Genomic DNA, 17,791 nt, shown 5'->3' on the forward strand with positions numbered 1-17,791 from the left:
AAGATAGATGCTTATAGAAATTGGAAAACTTCATTTAAAATAGTTGTTTCAATGTAAGGAAGGGATTGCAAACTTGTTCTATGCATAACAAGGTGATAAAATCATCTATGTTCACTTTCTTGTTATGCAAATACATTTTTCAATTGTGCAATAAAGAGAGTTTTTACAAATTGTTTGTCGAATTAAAAGAAACTTTCACACCCTCTCAAAGTACCTATTCCTATCCAAAAAAATCTATTTATAATTCTATTTTCATAAGAAATATTCAAATAATAGAAGAAATAAGAGAAGAAATCAGAAAGTTTAGAAGTTTAAAGTTATTTATGAATTGTATCACGCCCTTTTTTCTTACCAATAGAATGAAATTTCTTGAACTTTAATAATATATAAAGTATTTATGTCTCTTTTTATATTTTAAATAGTAAAATTATCTGATAAAAGTCTCTTAGACAACACCACACCCACATTAATTTATGAATTGTATCGTGTCTTCTTTCTTTCTTGAAAGAAAGTATCAAAAAAATTCAATTTATAATTCTATTTTCATAAGAAATATTCAAATAATAGAAGAAATCAGAAAGTTAAGAAGTTTAAAGTTATTTATAAATTGTATCATGTCTTTTTTTCTTACTAATAGAATGAAATTTCTTGAACTTTAATAATATATAAAGTATTTATGTCTCTTTTTATATTTTAAGTAAAATTATATAATAAAAGTCTCTTAAACAACACCACACCCACATTAATCAAAATTATTTATTAATTGTATCGTGTCTTCTTTCTTTCTTGAATTAAAGTATTTATGTCTCTTTTTATTTTTTATAAAATTAAAGTCTCTTAAACAACACCACACCCACACTAGTCAAAGTTATTTATGAATTGTATGTCTTTTTTGTACCAATAGAATGAAATTTCTTGAACTTTAATAATATATAAAGTATTTATGTCTTTTTTTATATTTTAAGTAATAAAATTATCTAATAAAAGTCTCTTAAACAACACCACCCACACTACTAGAATAAAAATTGAAAATCTAAATTATCTTAAACAACACCACACCCACACCAATAGAATAAAATTTGAAAATTTAATTATCTCAAACAACGCCACACTTTCACCAATAGAATAAAATTTGAAAATTTAAATTATCTCAAAAATACAAATAGATGAGAAAAGTCATCTTAAACAACACAATACTAACAGAATAAAGTTTGAAAGTTAAATAATTTTCATATGTTAATTGGGCTAATTGAGGTTTGTAACTTTTTCTATCCAAATCCAAATCTTTGCTAGTAACATGATGAGCATTATTATAATGGCTTCGTATAAAGTTTGAAAGTTTAATCATTTTTATATGTTAATTGGGTTAATTGAGGTTTGTAATTTTCTCTATCCAAATTCAAATCTTTGCTAGTAACATGATGAGCATTATTATAATGGTTTTGTGTTTATGGATGGTGCATTGTCAATACAAATATATTTGTGGGTTGGTTTAATATCAACAATTTCACTTTAATCCTCAAGTTGTTAAGGGGGAGATTAATTTTTAATCCTGCAAATCTAAAATATTATAAATATTTATGAAATGTATTGGTTTTGTGTTTATGGATGGTGCCTTGTCAATGCAAATATATGTGTGGGTTGGCTTAATATCAACAATTTCATTTTAATCTTCATGTTGTTAAGGGGAAAGATTAAGATGAATGATCAAGTGAACCTTAGCCCCTAAATTGCAGCAATTTTATATTAGATTTTTAGCCCCTAAATTGCAGCAATTTTATATTAGATTTTTACAATTGATTTGAGTTGCATAGTTCATAATAATATTGTATCTTGCAATGGATTAGAATGTTATTTGAATTTAGCTATCAAGTGAACACTCTGCACGTTATATTATTAAAGTTAAATCAAAGTAAAATTATAAAAATGGACATTTCAAAAATAGGCATTTCATTTCATCAAAGGAAAATTAAAGTTAATATTATAAGATTATATATTTTTAGAGGAAAATCATAATTTTCATTGAGGTGAAAATTAAATTTTTACATATGCACTTTGTGCATGCCAAAAAATTGTTTTATATGCAAAATAGTCACCCATTCACAAAACAAAAATTGGGTTGTAAAGCCTATATTATGTCTCATATCGAATGGTCCACAAAATAAATACATATCATCTCATAAATAATACATCATCAAACTCTAGCTATTTGGAAGATCAAAATTTAACTAAGGATATAACCAAAAAACTAATAATACCAAGAAATCTAATAAGTCATTTGTATGTCCCCTGTGTATGTGTCCGCTAGTATTTTGTGTGTCTCTGCATATTGCTCTTGGATCTTCCAAGTCCCCATTCAACACCAACCTTGGAAAGAGCATATACAATAGAGTTCATTTCCCTGTAGATATGAGCACATGAAATCTGATCAAAAGAAAACTTCAACCTCAGAATTTCCTCAAGAACAGGCAACAATCTACAAGTGTATCTCATTAAACCATTTAATAACAATCAAAGAGTCTCCATCTAATCTTCTAACATCCTTTTCAATAGATCTTGTAACACCATTTTCAATAGCAAACAACAATAATAGTTTGAAACTTAATTAGCTCTGCGTGGTTAGTTGATCCCTTCAAGGTTGTCGCCATATGACATGATAAATCGATAAATATCTATATGAGCATGTGAATAGCATGGGCAATATGTCATAAAATGAAAACTAAAATCCCTACATTATAACTTCATTATGAGTGATCTCATTGTTTCTCTAAACTTTATCTTAATTATAATAATAAAAACAAAAATCGTAAAATGAATATTATTTCTAATACTTTGATGAGCTTAAAATACTAATTTTGTTACTTCATTTCATTTATTTTTATAATTGACTCTAGGAAACAAATTGCAAATGCCATAAACTCTAAACTCATAAATTTTTATAATTGTTTTTCTAAACTCTAATTGTATAATAAAAACAAAGAGCATAAAATAAATATTGCTTTTAATAATGATTAACTTGTTGAATTCGTTGTGTAAGAAAATGGTAAAAAAACAAAATAGAGACATTATCTTACTATTACCATTTCATATATTTATCCATCCATTAAATTAATATTTTTTAATCATGTTTTTTCAAATATTATGTCTAAACAATTTAATTTAACACAATAGAAAATGGTAAAAAAACAAAATAGAGACATTATCTTACTATTACCATTTCATATATTTATCCATCCATTAAATTAATATTTTTTAATCATGTTTTTTCAAATATTATGTCTAAACAATTTAATTTAACACAATAATATGAGAAATACAGTAACAATATATCCTACATTCAAAAGAGCTTACTACAAACATTACTATTTTTTTCCATTTTGGATAGAACTCCATTTTTGAGAAACTACTAATAAGTCATTGCTCTCAAGCACTTTTAGTAGTCATTGCTCTCAAGCACTTAAACTAGTTTAAATTTGTAGTTTCAAACCTCTAATTGAAACATACTAATAATCCATGAAAATGTCATGATATATAATTCTATATTTCCCCCTAATCCCAATAGCCATTGGAAAATATTTTTTATATATCATTATTCCATTGTCTTCAAAAATTTATCAAAAATACAAATTGTAATTCAATTAATGATAAATAAATATCTCAAAAGCTCCTACAACTATTCACTTTTAATTTTATAGCGATATTAACATTTTTAATCTTAATAGTTTCAAACCTCTAATTGAAACATACTAATAATACATGAAAATGTCATCATATATTATTCTATATTTTCCCTTAATCCCAATAGTCCTTTGGAAGATATTTTTTATATATCATTATTCCATTGTCTTCGAAATTTTATTAAAAATACAACTTGTAATTCAATTAATGATAAATAGATATCTCAAAAGCTCCTACAACTATTCACTTTCCTACAACTATTCACTTTTAATTTTATAACAATATTAACATTTTTAATCTTAAAAATTTACAACTATTCATTTTTAATTTTATAACAATATTAACATTTTTAATCTTAAAAATTTTAAAATTAATATTAAAAAAAAAAATAGATTGAAGCAAACAATAATTTATATAATTAATCTTAAGGTGAATTGAAGAAAACATGATTTTTATAATTATAATAAGAATGATATGTGAAGAAACAAGTTTCATAAAATCTTATAAAGTGAATTGCATCAAAATAATTTATATAATTTTACATTTATATAATTATAATAAGAATGATATGTGAAAAACAAGTTTCATAAAATCTTATAAAGTGAATTGAAGCAAAATAATTTATATAATTATAATAAATTGATGTGAGGAAACAAGTTTCATAAAATATGATAGGAATTATCACTCACTTAATCATAAATGGATAAACACATCCTTCCACCTTAAGGATATTCACTTTTACTTTTAATTTTAAAATTGTTATAACACTATTAACATTTTTAATCTCAAAATCAAAACTTTTACAATATTTTAAAATTGTTATAACACTATTAACATTTTTAATCTCAAAATCAAAATTTTTACAATAGCAATGACTACCTATTAATCAAAATTAATCTTGGTATTAAAAAAAATTAATCTTGGTATTAAAAAATAATATATATGGATTGAAGCGACCCATAATTTATATAATTAATGGGTATTAAAATAAATAATAACATATAATTTATATAATTAATATTAATATTAAAATCTTGGTTCTAATTTAAAAGAGAAAAACCAAAAAAAAAACACACTTAGCATTTTTAATGTCAAAATTTTTACAATAACCATGCTTGCTTATTAATCAAAATTAATTTTGTTATTAAAATAAAAATAAAAACTAAATATAAAAATTTTGGATTAAGCAACATATCATATATATAATTAATCTTAACATTAAAACAAGTTTCATTAAATCATAAAATAGGGTTTTTCTCAAAATTAATTTTGTTATTAAAATAAAAATAAGAACTAAATATAAAAACTTTGGATTAAGCAACATATAATTTATATAATTAATCCTAACATTAAAACCAGTTTCATTAAATCATAAAATAGGATTTGAAAAACTCAAGTACAAAGTCACTCCTGCTTCTATCTTACTGCCCGATTGAGTCTAGTCTAGAGCAGCTGTACGGCGAGTAAGGATGGAAACCGCCCAGGAAGCACGTCTGGTCCCACCTCAGTGGCTTCTTTTTAGCGTTCTGTTACAGAGTATATCATGAATCTGAGAGGATGGCATAAGCAAAAGAGGATGGCAACATCAAAAAGCGCACCAATTTCGAAGTGGTAACAACGCAACTGTGAATTGCAAGAACGCTGGCGCTGGAAATGCAATATCCCACCGGCCACCGATAATCTTAGCACCGCCCGTTGTAACCATATATAAATAATGGTGCTGTGAGTCACTCGAAAAATAGATGCGCAACAAAACTAAACTAATATCGTCTATTTTTGTAGGTGGGTGGCCCATTCTGCCCCGCCGAGGGTATGGGAAGTGTTTCAGACCCCTCCCAGCACTGGCCGGCGCAGCTCCTCCCCCGGTGCAGTTAGTAGCCCATAAATTCATTGGTTTCTCAGTCAAAACATGATGCCGCATCTGATATTTGTTCTGGTTGCGCTGACCTGCAACCACCGGAATCGATCTGAAATGCGCCGACGAGCTGCAACGAATTTGAAACGCTGCAGTATCAAATTTTCCCACATGGTGCTTTCTCCACCGATGTGGCGCCTCCAGTGGAGCCATAGCCAATCTGACGGTCAAGATTCAGTGAGATTCAACGGCCCAGATCTGCCGAACCTGACGGCCCAGATTTGCCGAATCCGACGGCTCTGATCTTCCGAGATCTGACGGCCTAGATTGTCGAATTTTCGATGGTTCAGATTGACTGAGATCTGACGGCCCATATTCCCTTAGATCTGATGGTCCAGATCTGCCATATCTAACGGCCAGGATTGGGCTAGATCCAACGGCTCAGATTGGGCTAGATCCGACGGCCCAGATCTGTCATATCTAACGACCCATATTGGGCGAGATCCGACGGCTCAGATTGAGCAAGATCTGCAAGATCTAACGGCTCAGATTGGCGAGATCTGACCGTCCAGATCTGCAAGATCTAACGGCTCAGATTGGGCGAGATCTGACCGTCCAGATTTGCAAGATCTAACGGCTAGTATTGGCCGAATCCAACGGCCCAGATTTACTAGATCCAGCGGCTGAGATATACCAGATCCGACGGCCCAGGTTTACTAGATCCAACGGCTGGGATATATCAGATCCTACGGCTCAGATTGGGTGAGATCTGACCGTCCAGATCTGCAAGATCTAACGGCTCGGATTGGGCAAGATCTGACGGCCCATATTTTCTTAGATCTGACGGTCCAGATCTGCCATATCCAACGGCTAGGATTGGGCTAGATCCAACGGCTCAGATTGGGCCCATATTTCCTTAGATCTGACGGTCCAGATCTGCCATATCTAACGGCCAGGATTGGGCTAGATCCGACGGCCCAGATCTGTCATATCTAACGGCCCATATTGGGCGAGATCCAACGGCTCAGATTGGGCAAGATCCAACGGCTCAGATTGAACAAGATCTGGCCGTTCAGATCTGCAAGATCTAAAGGCTCAGATTGGGCGAGATTTGACCGTCCAGATCTGCAAGATCTAACGGCTCAGATTGGGCGAGATTTGACCGTCCAGATCTGCAAGATCTAACGGCTAGGATTGGGTGAAATCCAACGGCCCCGATCGGCCCAGATCCAACGGCCCAGATTTACTAGATCCGGCGGCTGAGATATACCAGATCCGAGGGCCCAGTTTTACTAGATCCAACGGCTGAGATATATCAGATCCTACGGCTCAGATTGGGCGAGATCTGACCGTCCAGATCTGCAAGATCTAATGACTCGGATTGGGCGAGATCTGACGGCCCATATTTCCTTAGATCTGACGGTCCAAATCTGCCATATCCAACGGCCAGGATTGGGCTAGATCCAACGGCTCGGATTGGGCTAGATCCGACGGCCCAGATCTGTCATATCTAACGGCCCATATTGGGCAATATCTAACGGCTCAGATTGGGCGAGCTCTGACCGTCCAGATCTACAAGATCTAACGTCTCAGATTGGGCGAGATCTGACCATCCAGATCTGCAAGATCTAACGGCTCGGATTGGGCGAAATCCAACGGCCCAGGTTTACTAGATCCAGCGGCTGAGATATATCAAATCCGACGGCCAGGTTTATTAGATCCAACGGCTGAGATATATTAGATCCGACGGCTCGGATTGGGTAAGATCTGACGGTCCAGATCTGCAAGATCTAACGGCTTGGATTGGGCAAGATCTGACGGCCCAGATCGGGCAAGATCTGACGGCCCAGATTTACCAGATCCAACGGTTGAGATATATCAGATCCAACGGTCCAGATTTAGGAAAACTCGACGGTTCAGATTCTCTGCGATCCAATGGATCTACAAGATCTAACGGCTCAGATTGGGCGAGATCTGACCGTCCAGATCTGCAAGATCTAACGGCCCGGATTGGGCGAGATCTGACCGTCCAGATCTGCAAGATCTAACGGCCCGGATTGGGCGAAATCCAACGGCCCAGGTTTACTAGTCCAGCGGCTGAGATATATCAGATCCGACGGCCAGGTTTATTAGATCCAACGGCTGAGATATATTAGATCTGACGGCTCAGATTAGGCGAGATCTAACGGTCCAGATCTGCAAGATCTAACGGCTCGGATTGGGCAAGATCTGACGGCCCAGATTGGCCGAGATCTGACGGCCCAAATTTACCAGATCCAACGGCTGAGATATATCAGATCCGACGGTCCAGATCTGCAAGATCTAACGGCCCAGACCGCACGAGATCTGACGGCCGAGATTATGTTATCAGACGATAGGTTATCAGACAAAAATTTATCAGATGATACCTTATCAGACGACAAATTATCAGAGAATAGGTTCTGAGACAAGAAGTTATCAGATGATAAGTTATCAGACGATGGTTATTATATGATAAGCTATCAGATATAGGTTATCAGACGATAGGTTCTCAGTTAATAAGTTATCAGTTGATAACCGATCAGACATAGGTTATCAGACAATAAGTTCTCAGTTGATAAGTTATCAGACGATAGGGTATAGTTGATAAGTTATCAGATATAGGTTATCAGACGATAGGGTATAGTTGATAAGTTATCTAACATTGGTTATCAGACGATAAGTTATAGACATTGATTATCAGACAATTAAGTTATTAGACGATATGTTCTCAGATGATAAGATATTATTTTATAGGTTCTAATAATATAAGTTATCAGATGATAATATAACTTCTTATATGATAGGTTATCAGTTGATGATTTATCGGTTTATGGGGTGTCTACCAATAAGTTATCAGCTCAGATCTTATCATCCAATAACATATCTACTCATAACGTATTGGTAGATAACCTCAGATGATAACTTGTCGGTAACCAAGCTATAAGCTCGTAATTTATCGGCGAAGAACTTATATGAAGATAAGCTACTAGTAGATACGTTATCTGCCCTCTGCCAAAAATCACGAAACTTATCCATAAAAAGTGACCCGCGGATAAGTTATCGACCCTTAAGTTATTTATCAGATACGCAGGTCGCATTCCACCTTCACAAGCAATGAGTTAATAACATTACAGCGATATCCGAGGGGTTTCTGTGCAGACTGGGCCATTCGATCTGTGCCACCTAGCTGGTCTTCACTAACCAGATCTGGGGATTGGATCTGAGCCACTTGGCAACCAGGTCTGCACCACTTGCAGGCACCTAACCACGACATCTAGGCCATTGTACTCTGGCACTTGGCAGTGCATTGACACGACATCTGGACCATTCTTACTGCACCACTTGGCAGTTCTGTGGACACGACATTTGCGCCATTCTACTGCACCACGTGGCAGTTTCTTGGACACGATGTCTGCGACATTCTACTGCGCCACGAGCTAATTCCTTGGACACGATATCTGCGACATTCTACTGCGCCACGGGCTAAGTTACGTACCTAATCTAAACTGTTATATTGTATTCAATCCTTGGGTGTCATAAAGGAAAACTTTGAAGGCAACAATATGTGTTGCAAAAGTACTCTCTGATGCCGTGGTGTCTTGCAGCACACATCTTCAAGACTATTCAGGGAAAGGATTGTGCATCCACAATATACATCAGCGTCTTGTTAACACCAATTTCTGAAGACATTAACTATGGCATTAAACAATTTGTGCATATCGGTGAGATACATGCTTACAAGGGTCTGTGCAATAGTCACTGATCAACCTCATTACCCATAGATACCAAGGATTCAATTGACAGCAGAACTCACATGAGCATAACATATCATTGTTGTTTTGTATATCCTTGTAACTAATGCCTATGATATTGATGGGCAAAGTTACCAATGACGATAGCAGTTTGGCAGAAAACTGAACAGAGCTATTGTTGCCATTAAGGCCTTGATGACACGAGTGTCTTGTATCGATGTTGATAAAGGTTTCATTTCATGTTGTATTGTTCAAGCTGCAGAGAACCGAATTGATATTGCTAGCTTGTGTAGTTGACTATTGAGGTACTAAGTTGTTAATTTCCTGAGCTTCAGAGAGCTTTCGTTGATTGACAGAACGTTGGAATATGGTGGTAGTGCTGCCTTTGTATTTTCGCATTGTTTTGGCCAGTGTTATGTTGCACTGATAAGCTAGGGTTTATGATATGGTTTGATGATTGACAAGAAGTAAGCTTGGATTTAATGTTCATATTTCAGCAGAAAAAATGTCACGAAGCATGCATATGTTGACCTAGGGTTTGATCATTTGGGCAAACAAGAATTGGCATTGTTGTTGATGATCATGTATCGTAGACATGTGGATTCAGTCTTTGCACAGTGAAACGTGGTCCGCCATGGTGGAGTCCCTTTCAAGTTAGAGCCCGAGAACACTTCAAGGCGGCAGGGTGTGCTGGGACAGGTTGGAGCCGAGTAGGGCGTTGGAATGCACTTCCAATGAAAGCTTGTACACAAAGTGTTGGAGCATCCTTCAAGTTGGGGCCTATAAACCAAGGTGGTTGGTGCCTCCTTCAGTTGGAGTTGAAACTCTTGAAAGTTGGATTTTCAAGACAAATATTAAGAAGCGTTTGGTGCTTTTTCTCCCAATAGGGTTTCCACCAAAAAATCTCTGGCGTATTGCCTTTATATTTTGACCTAGGGTTTGATCATTTGGGCAAAGAAGAATTGGCATTGTTGTTGATGATCTTGTATTGTAGACATGTGGATTCAGTCTTAAAACTATGAAACGTGGTCCACCATGGTGGAGTCCCTTTCAAGTTAGAGCCTGAGAACACTTCAAGGCGGCAAGGTGTGCTAGGACAAGTTGGAGCCAAGTAGGGCATTGGAATGCCCTTCCAAAGAAAACTTGTACACAAAGTGTTGGAGCATCTTTTAGGTTGGGGCCTATAAACCAAGGTGGTTGGAGCCTCCTTCAGTTGGATCCTTCAGTTGGAGTTGAAACTCTTGAAAGTTGGATCTTCAAGACAAATATTAAGAAGCGTTCAGTGCTTTTTCTCCCAATAGGTTTTCCACCAAAAATTCTCTGGCGTATTGCCTTTATTGTTGTGCATTGCTGAATCATGGTGTTGATGATTGCTTAATGTTTATTTGATACTAATAACAATTAATGCTCTATATCGTTATTAAAAATAACTAATTGAAGAGAAATATTGATTCACCCCCCTCTCACTATTTCCAACAACAATGTCACATTAGATCCTTTGACCTAGAATACCATTTAGGTGGCAGAGTCTGGGAAGTCTCCCATGTGGTGAAATTTCACTAATGAGAAAGAGGTGGAATGCTAAGGTGGCAATGGCATCCACCTTGTTGTGTTTTCGCCCTACTTTTGTCTTGTGAGGCATCTAACAAGACCTACTAGATTTTGAGGGAACAAGGCCCACAATAACAAATCACAATAGTCAAAATGTCCTTAAGATCCAACTATTCTACTACTGTAAGATCTATTTCATAAAATTTAGATGCCTAGAGCTCGGTTAGTTTGACCTCAATTATGCTTTGAGGTTTGCATTCGCTTTAAAAGAAAACAACACCCTTCCTCTTGTCCACCTTTCAAATCTCATTTGTTGATTCGCTTCACTTCCATAAATCAATTATCCAATTTCCTGTTATTGTAAGTCAAACCATCTTTCCTTGTAATATACTTATTTGATATATGTTTTCTAGTAGTATCCTCAAGTGACGGATTTTGTTCAAATCATCTTAGTGTACATAGTAAGTGTTAAAAAATATGGTAGCCATGGTCGATATTTTCATTATGACGAAAATGGAAATTTGAAATTATTTTTATGCATCCTAAAAGATGATAAGTCGACTGCATTAAAAGTCAAGTCGGTTGGGCCTCTTAGATGCACCCATTCGACCCCTTCTAATCACTGTGTGTGTGTGTGTGTGCACGTGCGCCAATTGCTCCTCATTTGGGAAAATTCATTTTGGATCAATATATCTGTTTTCTGCACACTGGAAGAGAAAAGAGGGGGATCAAATTTGTAAAAAATGTGGAGGCTTGTTTCTTGATTATCATTATGTTTCTAGATATTTTGATAGATAATGGATTCTCTCTCATAAGGAAAGCATTTTTGGGTTTTCCCCCTTGTGGGTTTTTCCTTAGCCTCAGGCTAATTTTTGTCTCTTGTTTATTATCTCTTTGTGGATTTTACTGCTCATTTCATGTTTGATAGTTGTAATTTTCTTTTGTGTAACTACTTGATGATGTTATGAATAATGTATAAATATTGTCAAAAATAATCATTAGAAGTAGTTACCTGTTGAAGAAAATATTGTTCTAGTTGTGCCCTAGAAAAACATGGTATCAAAGCACAAGTTCATTGAGCAGTGAAGAGAATCCAATAATCTTTTATGATGATTTCTAAGGTATGATGCAAGTTATTACAGTGGTTCAAATTTCTCTGTGATGGCCCACAAATAATGGCTCGCTTTTCTTGTTGTGGTTCAATCTTTGTGACCTTCAGTGGCTCGCATTCACACCCGGGTTAGCTCGCATCTATGACAGCGCGCACTAGACTCAATGACTTGCTTTTCTGAGGCTCACATTTATGTTTGAGGATTTGTGGCTCCAAAAATTTGGATGTCTTTGCACCTTTGTAATTCGAACATATATGTGGCTCATTGATTTGCACTACAGTGTGGCTCACATTATGGCATCCATATTACAATATGGTTCACTTTCTATAACATAGATACATTACACAAGCTCGGATCTCCTACCATGGGACTCATACTAACTTGTGTGGCTCACTCTGAGGTTCACATTGTGGCTTTCATTACATAGTGGCATTGTTTTACATTGTTTATGTGGCTTCATAATTCTATCTCTATGGTTCACAGTGGCTCATACTCTATCCAAATGCGTGGTTCGTCTCTATAGTGAGCATTATATATCTGTGGACCATATTTGTGATTTATGGCTCGGTCTAATGTCCTATAGATCTGTGGTATAGCTCGCATTTTGTGATTTCTTTGTGGCTCGCGTAAATCACCTATGGTATTTTATTGTGGCTCGTATGTGACCTCAAGTAACCATAACCTTTGGGTAAGACAATGAATTAGGGTGGCAAATACCTTTATATGACAGTAACCATGATAATAATGCCAGTGATCTTGCTCTTTTGATAGTGTTGTAATATAGTACACCTCTTACAGGTGCTAAGTTTGAAAAGGTATTGTGTGATGTATAAGCCTAGAATCATGACAGTAACCAAGTCTTTATCACTCCTAGATTGATCTATTTCCCCGATAAAGATCTATGTTCAAGACATGACAAAAGAGATGAATTCTCTTTGTAATTCTCGTAATTTTTGCCATATATATAAGTATGAAAGATAAAAGGAAGTTGACTTTATGCTTATGATGATGATCTGAACTGTGTTCCTAGCTCTATCTAGGATATTGAGGAGTGAGTCCCTTATATTTGTCTCATCATTGTAATCCTAATCAAAGGTATTGATTACAAATCTCCCGCCATAATTGATCGAATTGAAAGATCTCTTGCCATAAATGTTGCAATTGTAGAAGAAGCTCTAGAAAGAGAAGTCATGGAAAGATATGAATACTGGATTATAAGCAAAAAAATTTGAATTGAGAAATGAATTGCTAAAGCAATGTCAAAAGATAAGCTCTACCTCTGCCAGATAGAATTGACCACTGACATTAATCATGTGAAAACACCGTGACATATAATGATGGATCTACGATATGAAAAGAGACATGTATACATCTCTACTTGTACAGAGTTCCCTAGCCCTGAATAGCAAGACATATTGGTGTGAATGCCCTACCAAAATGTTGTATACCTAAAGGATCATATTGTGATTTTTAATGATTACTTTCTTGGAATAACTTGGATCTGCAAAACCCTAGTAAGGGTTTGCTCATGAAAATCCCTAGGTTTTGTGAATCCCTAGGATGTTGATATCAAATTCGAACTAGCCCTTGTCTAATCCTAAAAGGTAATTAGGGTTTGGAACCCTTTCAAATCAATAAGGGTTAGAAATGAATGTCATGTGCCTGTGGATTGATAAAATAAAAGAACTCAAGAAAGATCTAACATCTTGATGTTGAGGTTGATTTGTAGGTTGGATTCCAAAAGCACTGAAGACCAAGAGGGAGTTGTATTGATCTTAAAAGATAAATATTGTGTATTCCTTTTGTTGTTTTTTAATTAATATTAACATTGGATTGTCTATGATTTGTAAAACCCTAGGTTAGGTTTGGAGAGGAAAATTCTAAGACTAATGGACCTAACCCTAATTCCTTGTTGATGATGACATGGATAATATGAGCCTCTTGATGATTTTTCCTTTATGAAGTTGACTCTTTAATGATGACATGGACAAGTTTATCGCCTTGATAATATGGACCATTATGTCTGATTAATAGAAGAAGCCCTAACACTTTAATGTTGATATATAATTCTTGATGTATATCCTTGTTAATTTGGACTCCTTCATGTCATGGATGATGTGGATTCTTCTAATAATATTGATATATGACTCCTTGTTGAATGATGCATACTCTATGATGTTGACAATGTGTACTCCTCGCTGAAAATGATGTATGACTCATTGATGATGTCAATGATGTGATTGGACTCCTTAATGGTGATCTGAACTTCTTGATGCTTACTCCTTGATGATGATGATGTTTGATGTTGACGAAATGAACTTCTTGATGATATAGAGTCATTTGATTGACTTACAAGTTCAACTCATTGACGATATGTACAAGATTGGCTCTTTGATAACAGTGATGAAGTTGTCTCCCTGATGGTGATATAGATTCCTTGTTGACATGAACAAGAGTGGATTCCTTGATGATGTGCTTTGACTCCTTGTAGAGATAGATTCCTTTGATAATGATGATTTGGAGTCATTTGATGATGAATCTTGGATGACCTTAACAAATTTATCTTCTTGTTGATATGGATTGTTCCCCTGATGATTGGCCTCCATGGTCTTGTTGATGTGGACAAGGTTGATTGGTTGCAAGAAGGTTAAGATTGAGGAGTTGGCACGCTCTCAAGAGATAAGTCTTTTATTATTTGTTTCTATTATTGTTTAATTATGAGTCTCTTGTCTTTGTATATCTTGTTTGGTCATATTTGTTCTTCCATGTTCTGCTAGTGATGATTGCAGGTACATAATGAAGATTGTCAATGTGTGGCAACCATTGAAAATGGATGGAAGAACAAAGTGACAAGATGGCGCGTGATTGGATGAGCTCTTGATTCAGAGGGAGTAGACATGATCTCCCTGATTGAAGCATGTTTTGACCCGCGAAGTTCAATATGAAGATGGTTTGAAGTCTTAAAGGAAGATGATGATCTACTAACAATGAGTTCATGCTCTCCTCTGCCATGTGTTTATGATATGTTTCTGACAAACATTGCGGGATTTGATCAAAAGTATTGCATGAGCCTGATAAAATCCCTGTTGAAAATGTGGCATGATGAACTATGAGTCCATGGATACTCGTTTAAGAAGTTGCAAGACTTTGTTGCTAATGTGTTGATTTGGCTCGTTAAGCTAAGAAAGAGCACTAATAGGTTGTTGATGTTTGCTTACATACAAAGATCTAGTTAAAGTTGGATGATGTCACTGAAACAAGTGCTAAAATCCACCATGGCTACTTTTTGCGTTTGAGTTGGTTGATGATTATGTAAGAAGCCTTGAGTGGCTAAGGATCCTTTGAGAGGGAGCATTGGTTTGATAGCATCATTAGGTTACTATAAGACCTATGTGGTCGAGAAATTTGGTTCTGAGGCTTACAGTTATGAGGTACAAATTTCATCTCTCCCTGAGAGGAGATTGAAGGTGTACTATTTTCATCTCCCCTAAGAGGAGATTGATGGTATATTATTTTCATCTCTCCTAAGAGGATAATTATGATGTATTGTCTTCATCTCTCCCTAAAAGATGATTGATGTTGTACTATTTTCATCTCTCATGAAAGGAGATTGATGGTATATTGTTTTCATTTATCCCTGAAAGGAGATTGATGGCATACTATTTTCATCTCTCCTGAGAGGATATTGATCATCTCTGTGAGAGATTGGAATGTGTTATGGCCTCATGAACAATGTTGTTTGGTTTGAAGCTATCAACTTTCCTTGTGTTAACACTGATGATCTTTCGCTTAGGTTTTGGGCCAGGAGCCCTTAGTCGGAGAGATTGATCTTGAGAGAGAGAATGAAAAGTACCTCCTTGACTAAGAGGGAGTGTTGAAAAATATGGTAGTCATGGTCGATATTTCCATTATGACAAAATTGGAAATTTAAAATAATATATTTATGCCTCCTAAAAGATGACAAGACGGCTCCACTAAAAGTCAAGTCGGTTAGGCCCCTAGAAGGCACCCATGTCAGAGGCTAGTTCCTTGATATTGTTTAGGTCAATTATCATGATTATCATTTTGTTTTTGGATATTTTGGTGGACATTGGATTCTCTCTCATAAGGAAAGGAGTTTTGGGATTTCCCCTTTGTGGGTTTTGCCCTAGCCTCGAGCCTAATTTTTGTATCTCTTGTTTATTGTCTCACTGTGGATTTTACTGCTCACTTCATGTTTGGTAGTTGTAATTTTCTTTTATGTAATTGTTTGATGATGCTATAAATAATGGACAAATATTGTCGAAACTAATCATTAAAAGTAGTTACCTATTGAAAAAAAATATTGTTCTAGTTGTGCCCTAGAAAAACAACAATAAGATTATACTCAAACACATATATAGTCATACAAACCCATGGAAAATAATTGCCACAATATATTGCTCAATTTACATCTTGAGAATGGAGTAGGCTTCATTTTCAACCAACACAAACATCATTTTGTAATCATTATTGTCTATGTTTCTAGGATTGGCTAAGGACAACATAGTCAACATTCACTTATTGCATTGCTAGGTTTGGTTAATGTTGACATAGTCGAATTTGACCCATAACCCTTCTTGGGAAAAATGCCGCACTCTTCCCATTTGTAATTTCATGTATCTTGTTACCATTCATTCATTCATTATTAACAAAAGTGATTTGGCTTATAGTTACCTAGAGTGGTGTGCTCTTGTGATTGGATTATTTCTCTCTAGTACATTGCACTTTGATTGATTTCTCTCTAGGTTTGTGCCTCTGAGTGGCGTAGTATTTTTTTCATTCTCTTTATCAAACAACTAGGTTTTTCTAGTTGGTTCCATTCGATCCTCTCTCATGAATCTCCACCAGTATCAATGTAGATGTGAAGCTCCCTTAATTATACAATTGAACTGAGGCTATTTGTATGATGGCATTGATTTTGTCACTGTGGAACTAGGGTTTCAAAGCATCTTTTTACAACAAAATTTCAGTAGCTCTATTTCACTAGTGGCACCATTGATTTTCTAACTATGGAATCAAGGTTTCAAATGACAATTCACTACAAATTTTCTAGGAAGCAATCAAACAGTATTTCGGCTAGTGGCATCACTAATATTTTGTGACCATAGAATCATGGTTTCATATTATCTCATTTACTCGATTCATTCTCTGATCCAAATAATTTTGGCTAGAAGCATTACCTAAGGGTTGAATACCAGGGTTTTTGAATAATCCCCTTTAATGATTTCCCAAAGTTTTAATCTATTGTTTCAAGGGATCACTTCACTAACTAATAAGAGGATTTTTCGCCAATGGCATCACTCACCTATGAATATGAAACTAGGGTTTTGGATCATATATTTTTCGAAGGTTTCCTAGAATTGAAACCAATCTTCGATTCTGATAATTACTTTCCAATGATTGTTGATCAGGGTAGCTTAAATCACATGTATCATTAAGCAATTATACAAAAACAATCTCAACAATAATGCAATGATAAAATAGGATCATGTTGGCATAATGACAAGTCGGCATTGATGTCAACTCTTGATGATGATGATGATTGTTGCTTATGGCTAAGGGCACATTGTTGTTGTCGCAACGTTGCAGGGTTGTCTCATGCAATGATGTGGCTGGGAAAATATTGTTGATTTGATCATTTTAAATCGTTGTATGGAATAAGTTTAATATTTGTTAGCTCATTGTTAACCTCTCCATTGATTCGATGGCTTGACTCAATCCTTCATGGTATAAACACAATCATTATTAAAGCCAGGGTTTGTTGTTGAAAATATAAACATAATTGTTACTTGAACTGGTCC

The 17,791-nt window shown here is 35.2% G+C and overlaps 1 long non-coding RNA gene across 1 annotated transcript in view; it reads right to left on the reverse strand.

The window, feature by feature from the left end:
* Window positions 1-2,099: 2,099 nt before the first annotated feature.
* The window catches only part of LOC149208052 (uncharacterized), an 85,047-nt gene continuing 69,355 nt past the window's right edge, over window positions 2,100-17,791 (reverse strand). Inside the window, exon 2 of the long non-coding RNA XR_016252720.1 lies at window positions 2,100-2,401. This is a non-coding gene — a long non-coding RNA (uncharacterized LOC149208052). The remainder of the gene's footprint in view (window positions 2,402-17,791) is intronic.

The sequence above is a fragment of the Pinus tabuliformis genome, chromosome 1_2 (assembly GCF_031772625.1).
Source record: "Pinus tabuliformis cultivar Carrire ecotype Pingquan chromosome 1_2, CPIR1, whole genome shotgun sequence".
In the NCBI taxonomy this organism is placed as follows: Eukaryota; Viridiplantae; Streptophyta; class Pinopsida; order Pinales; family Pinaceae; genus Pinus; species Pinus tabuliformis.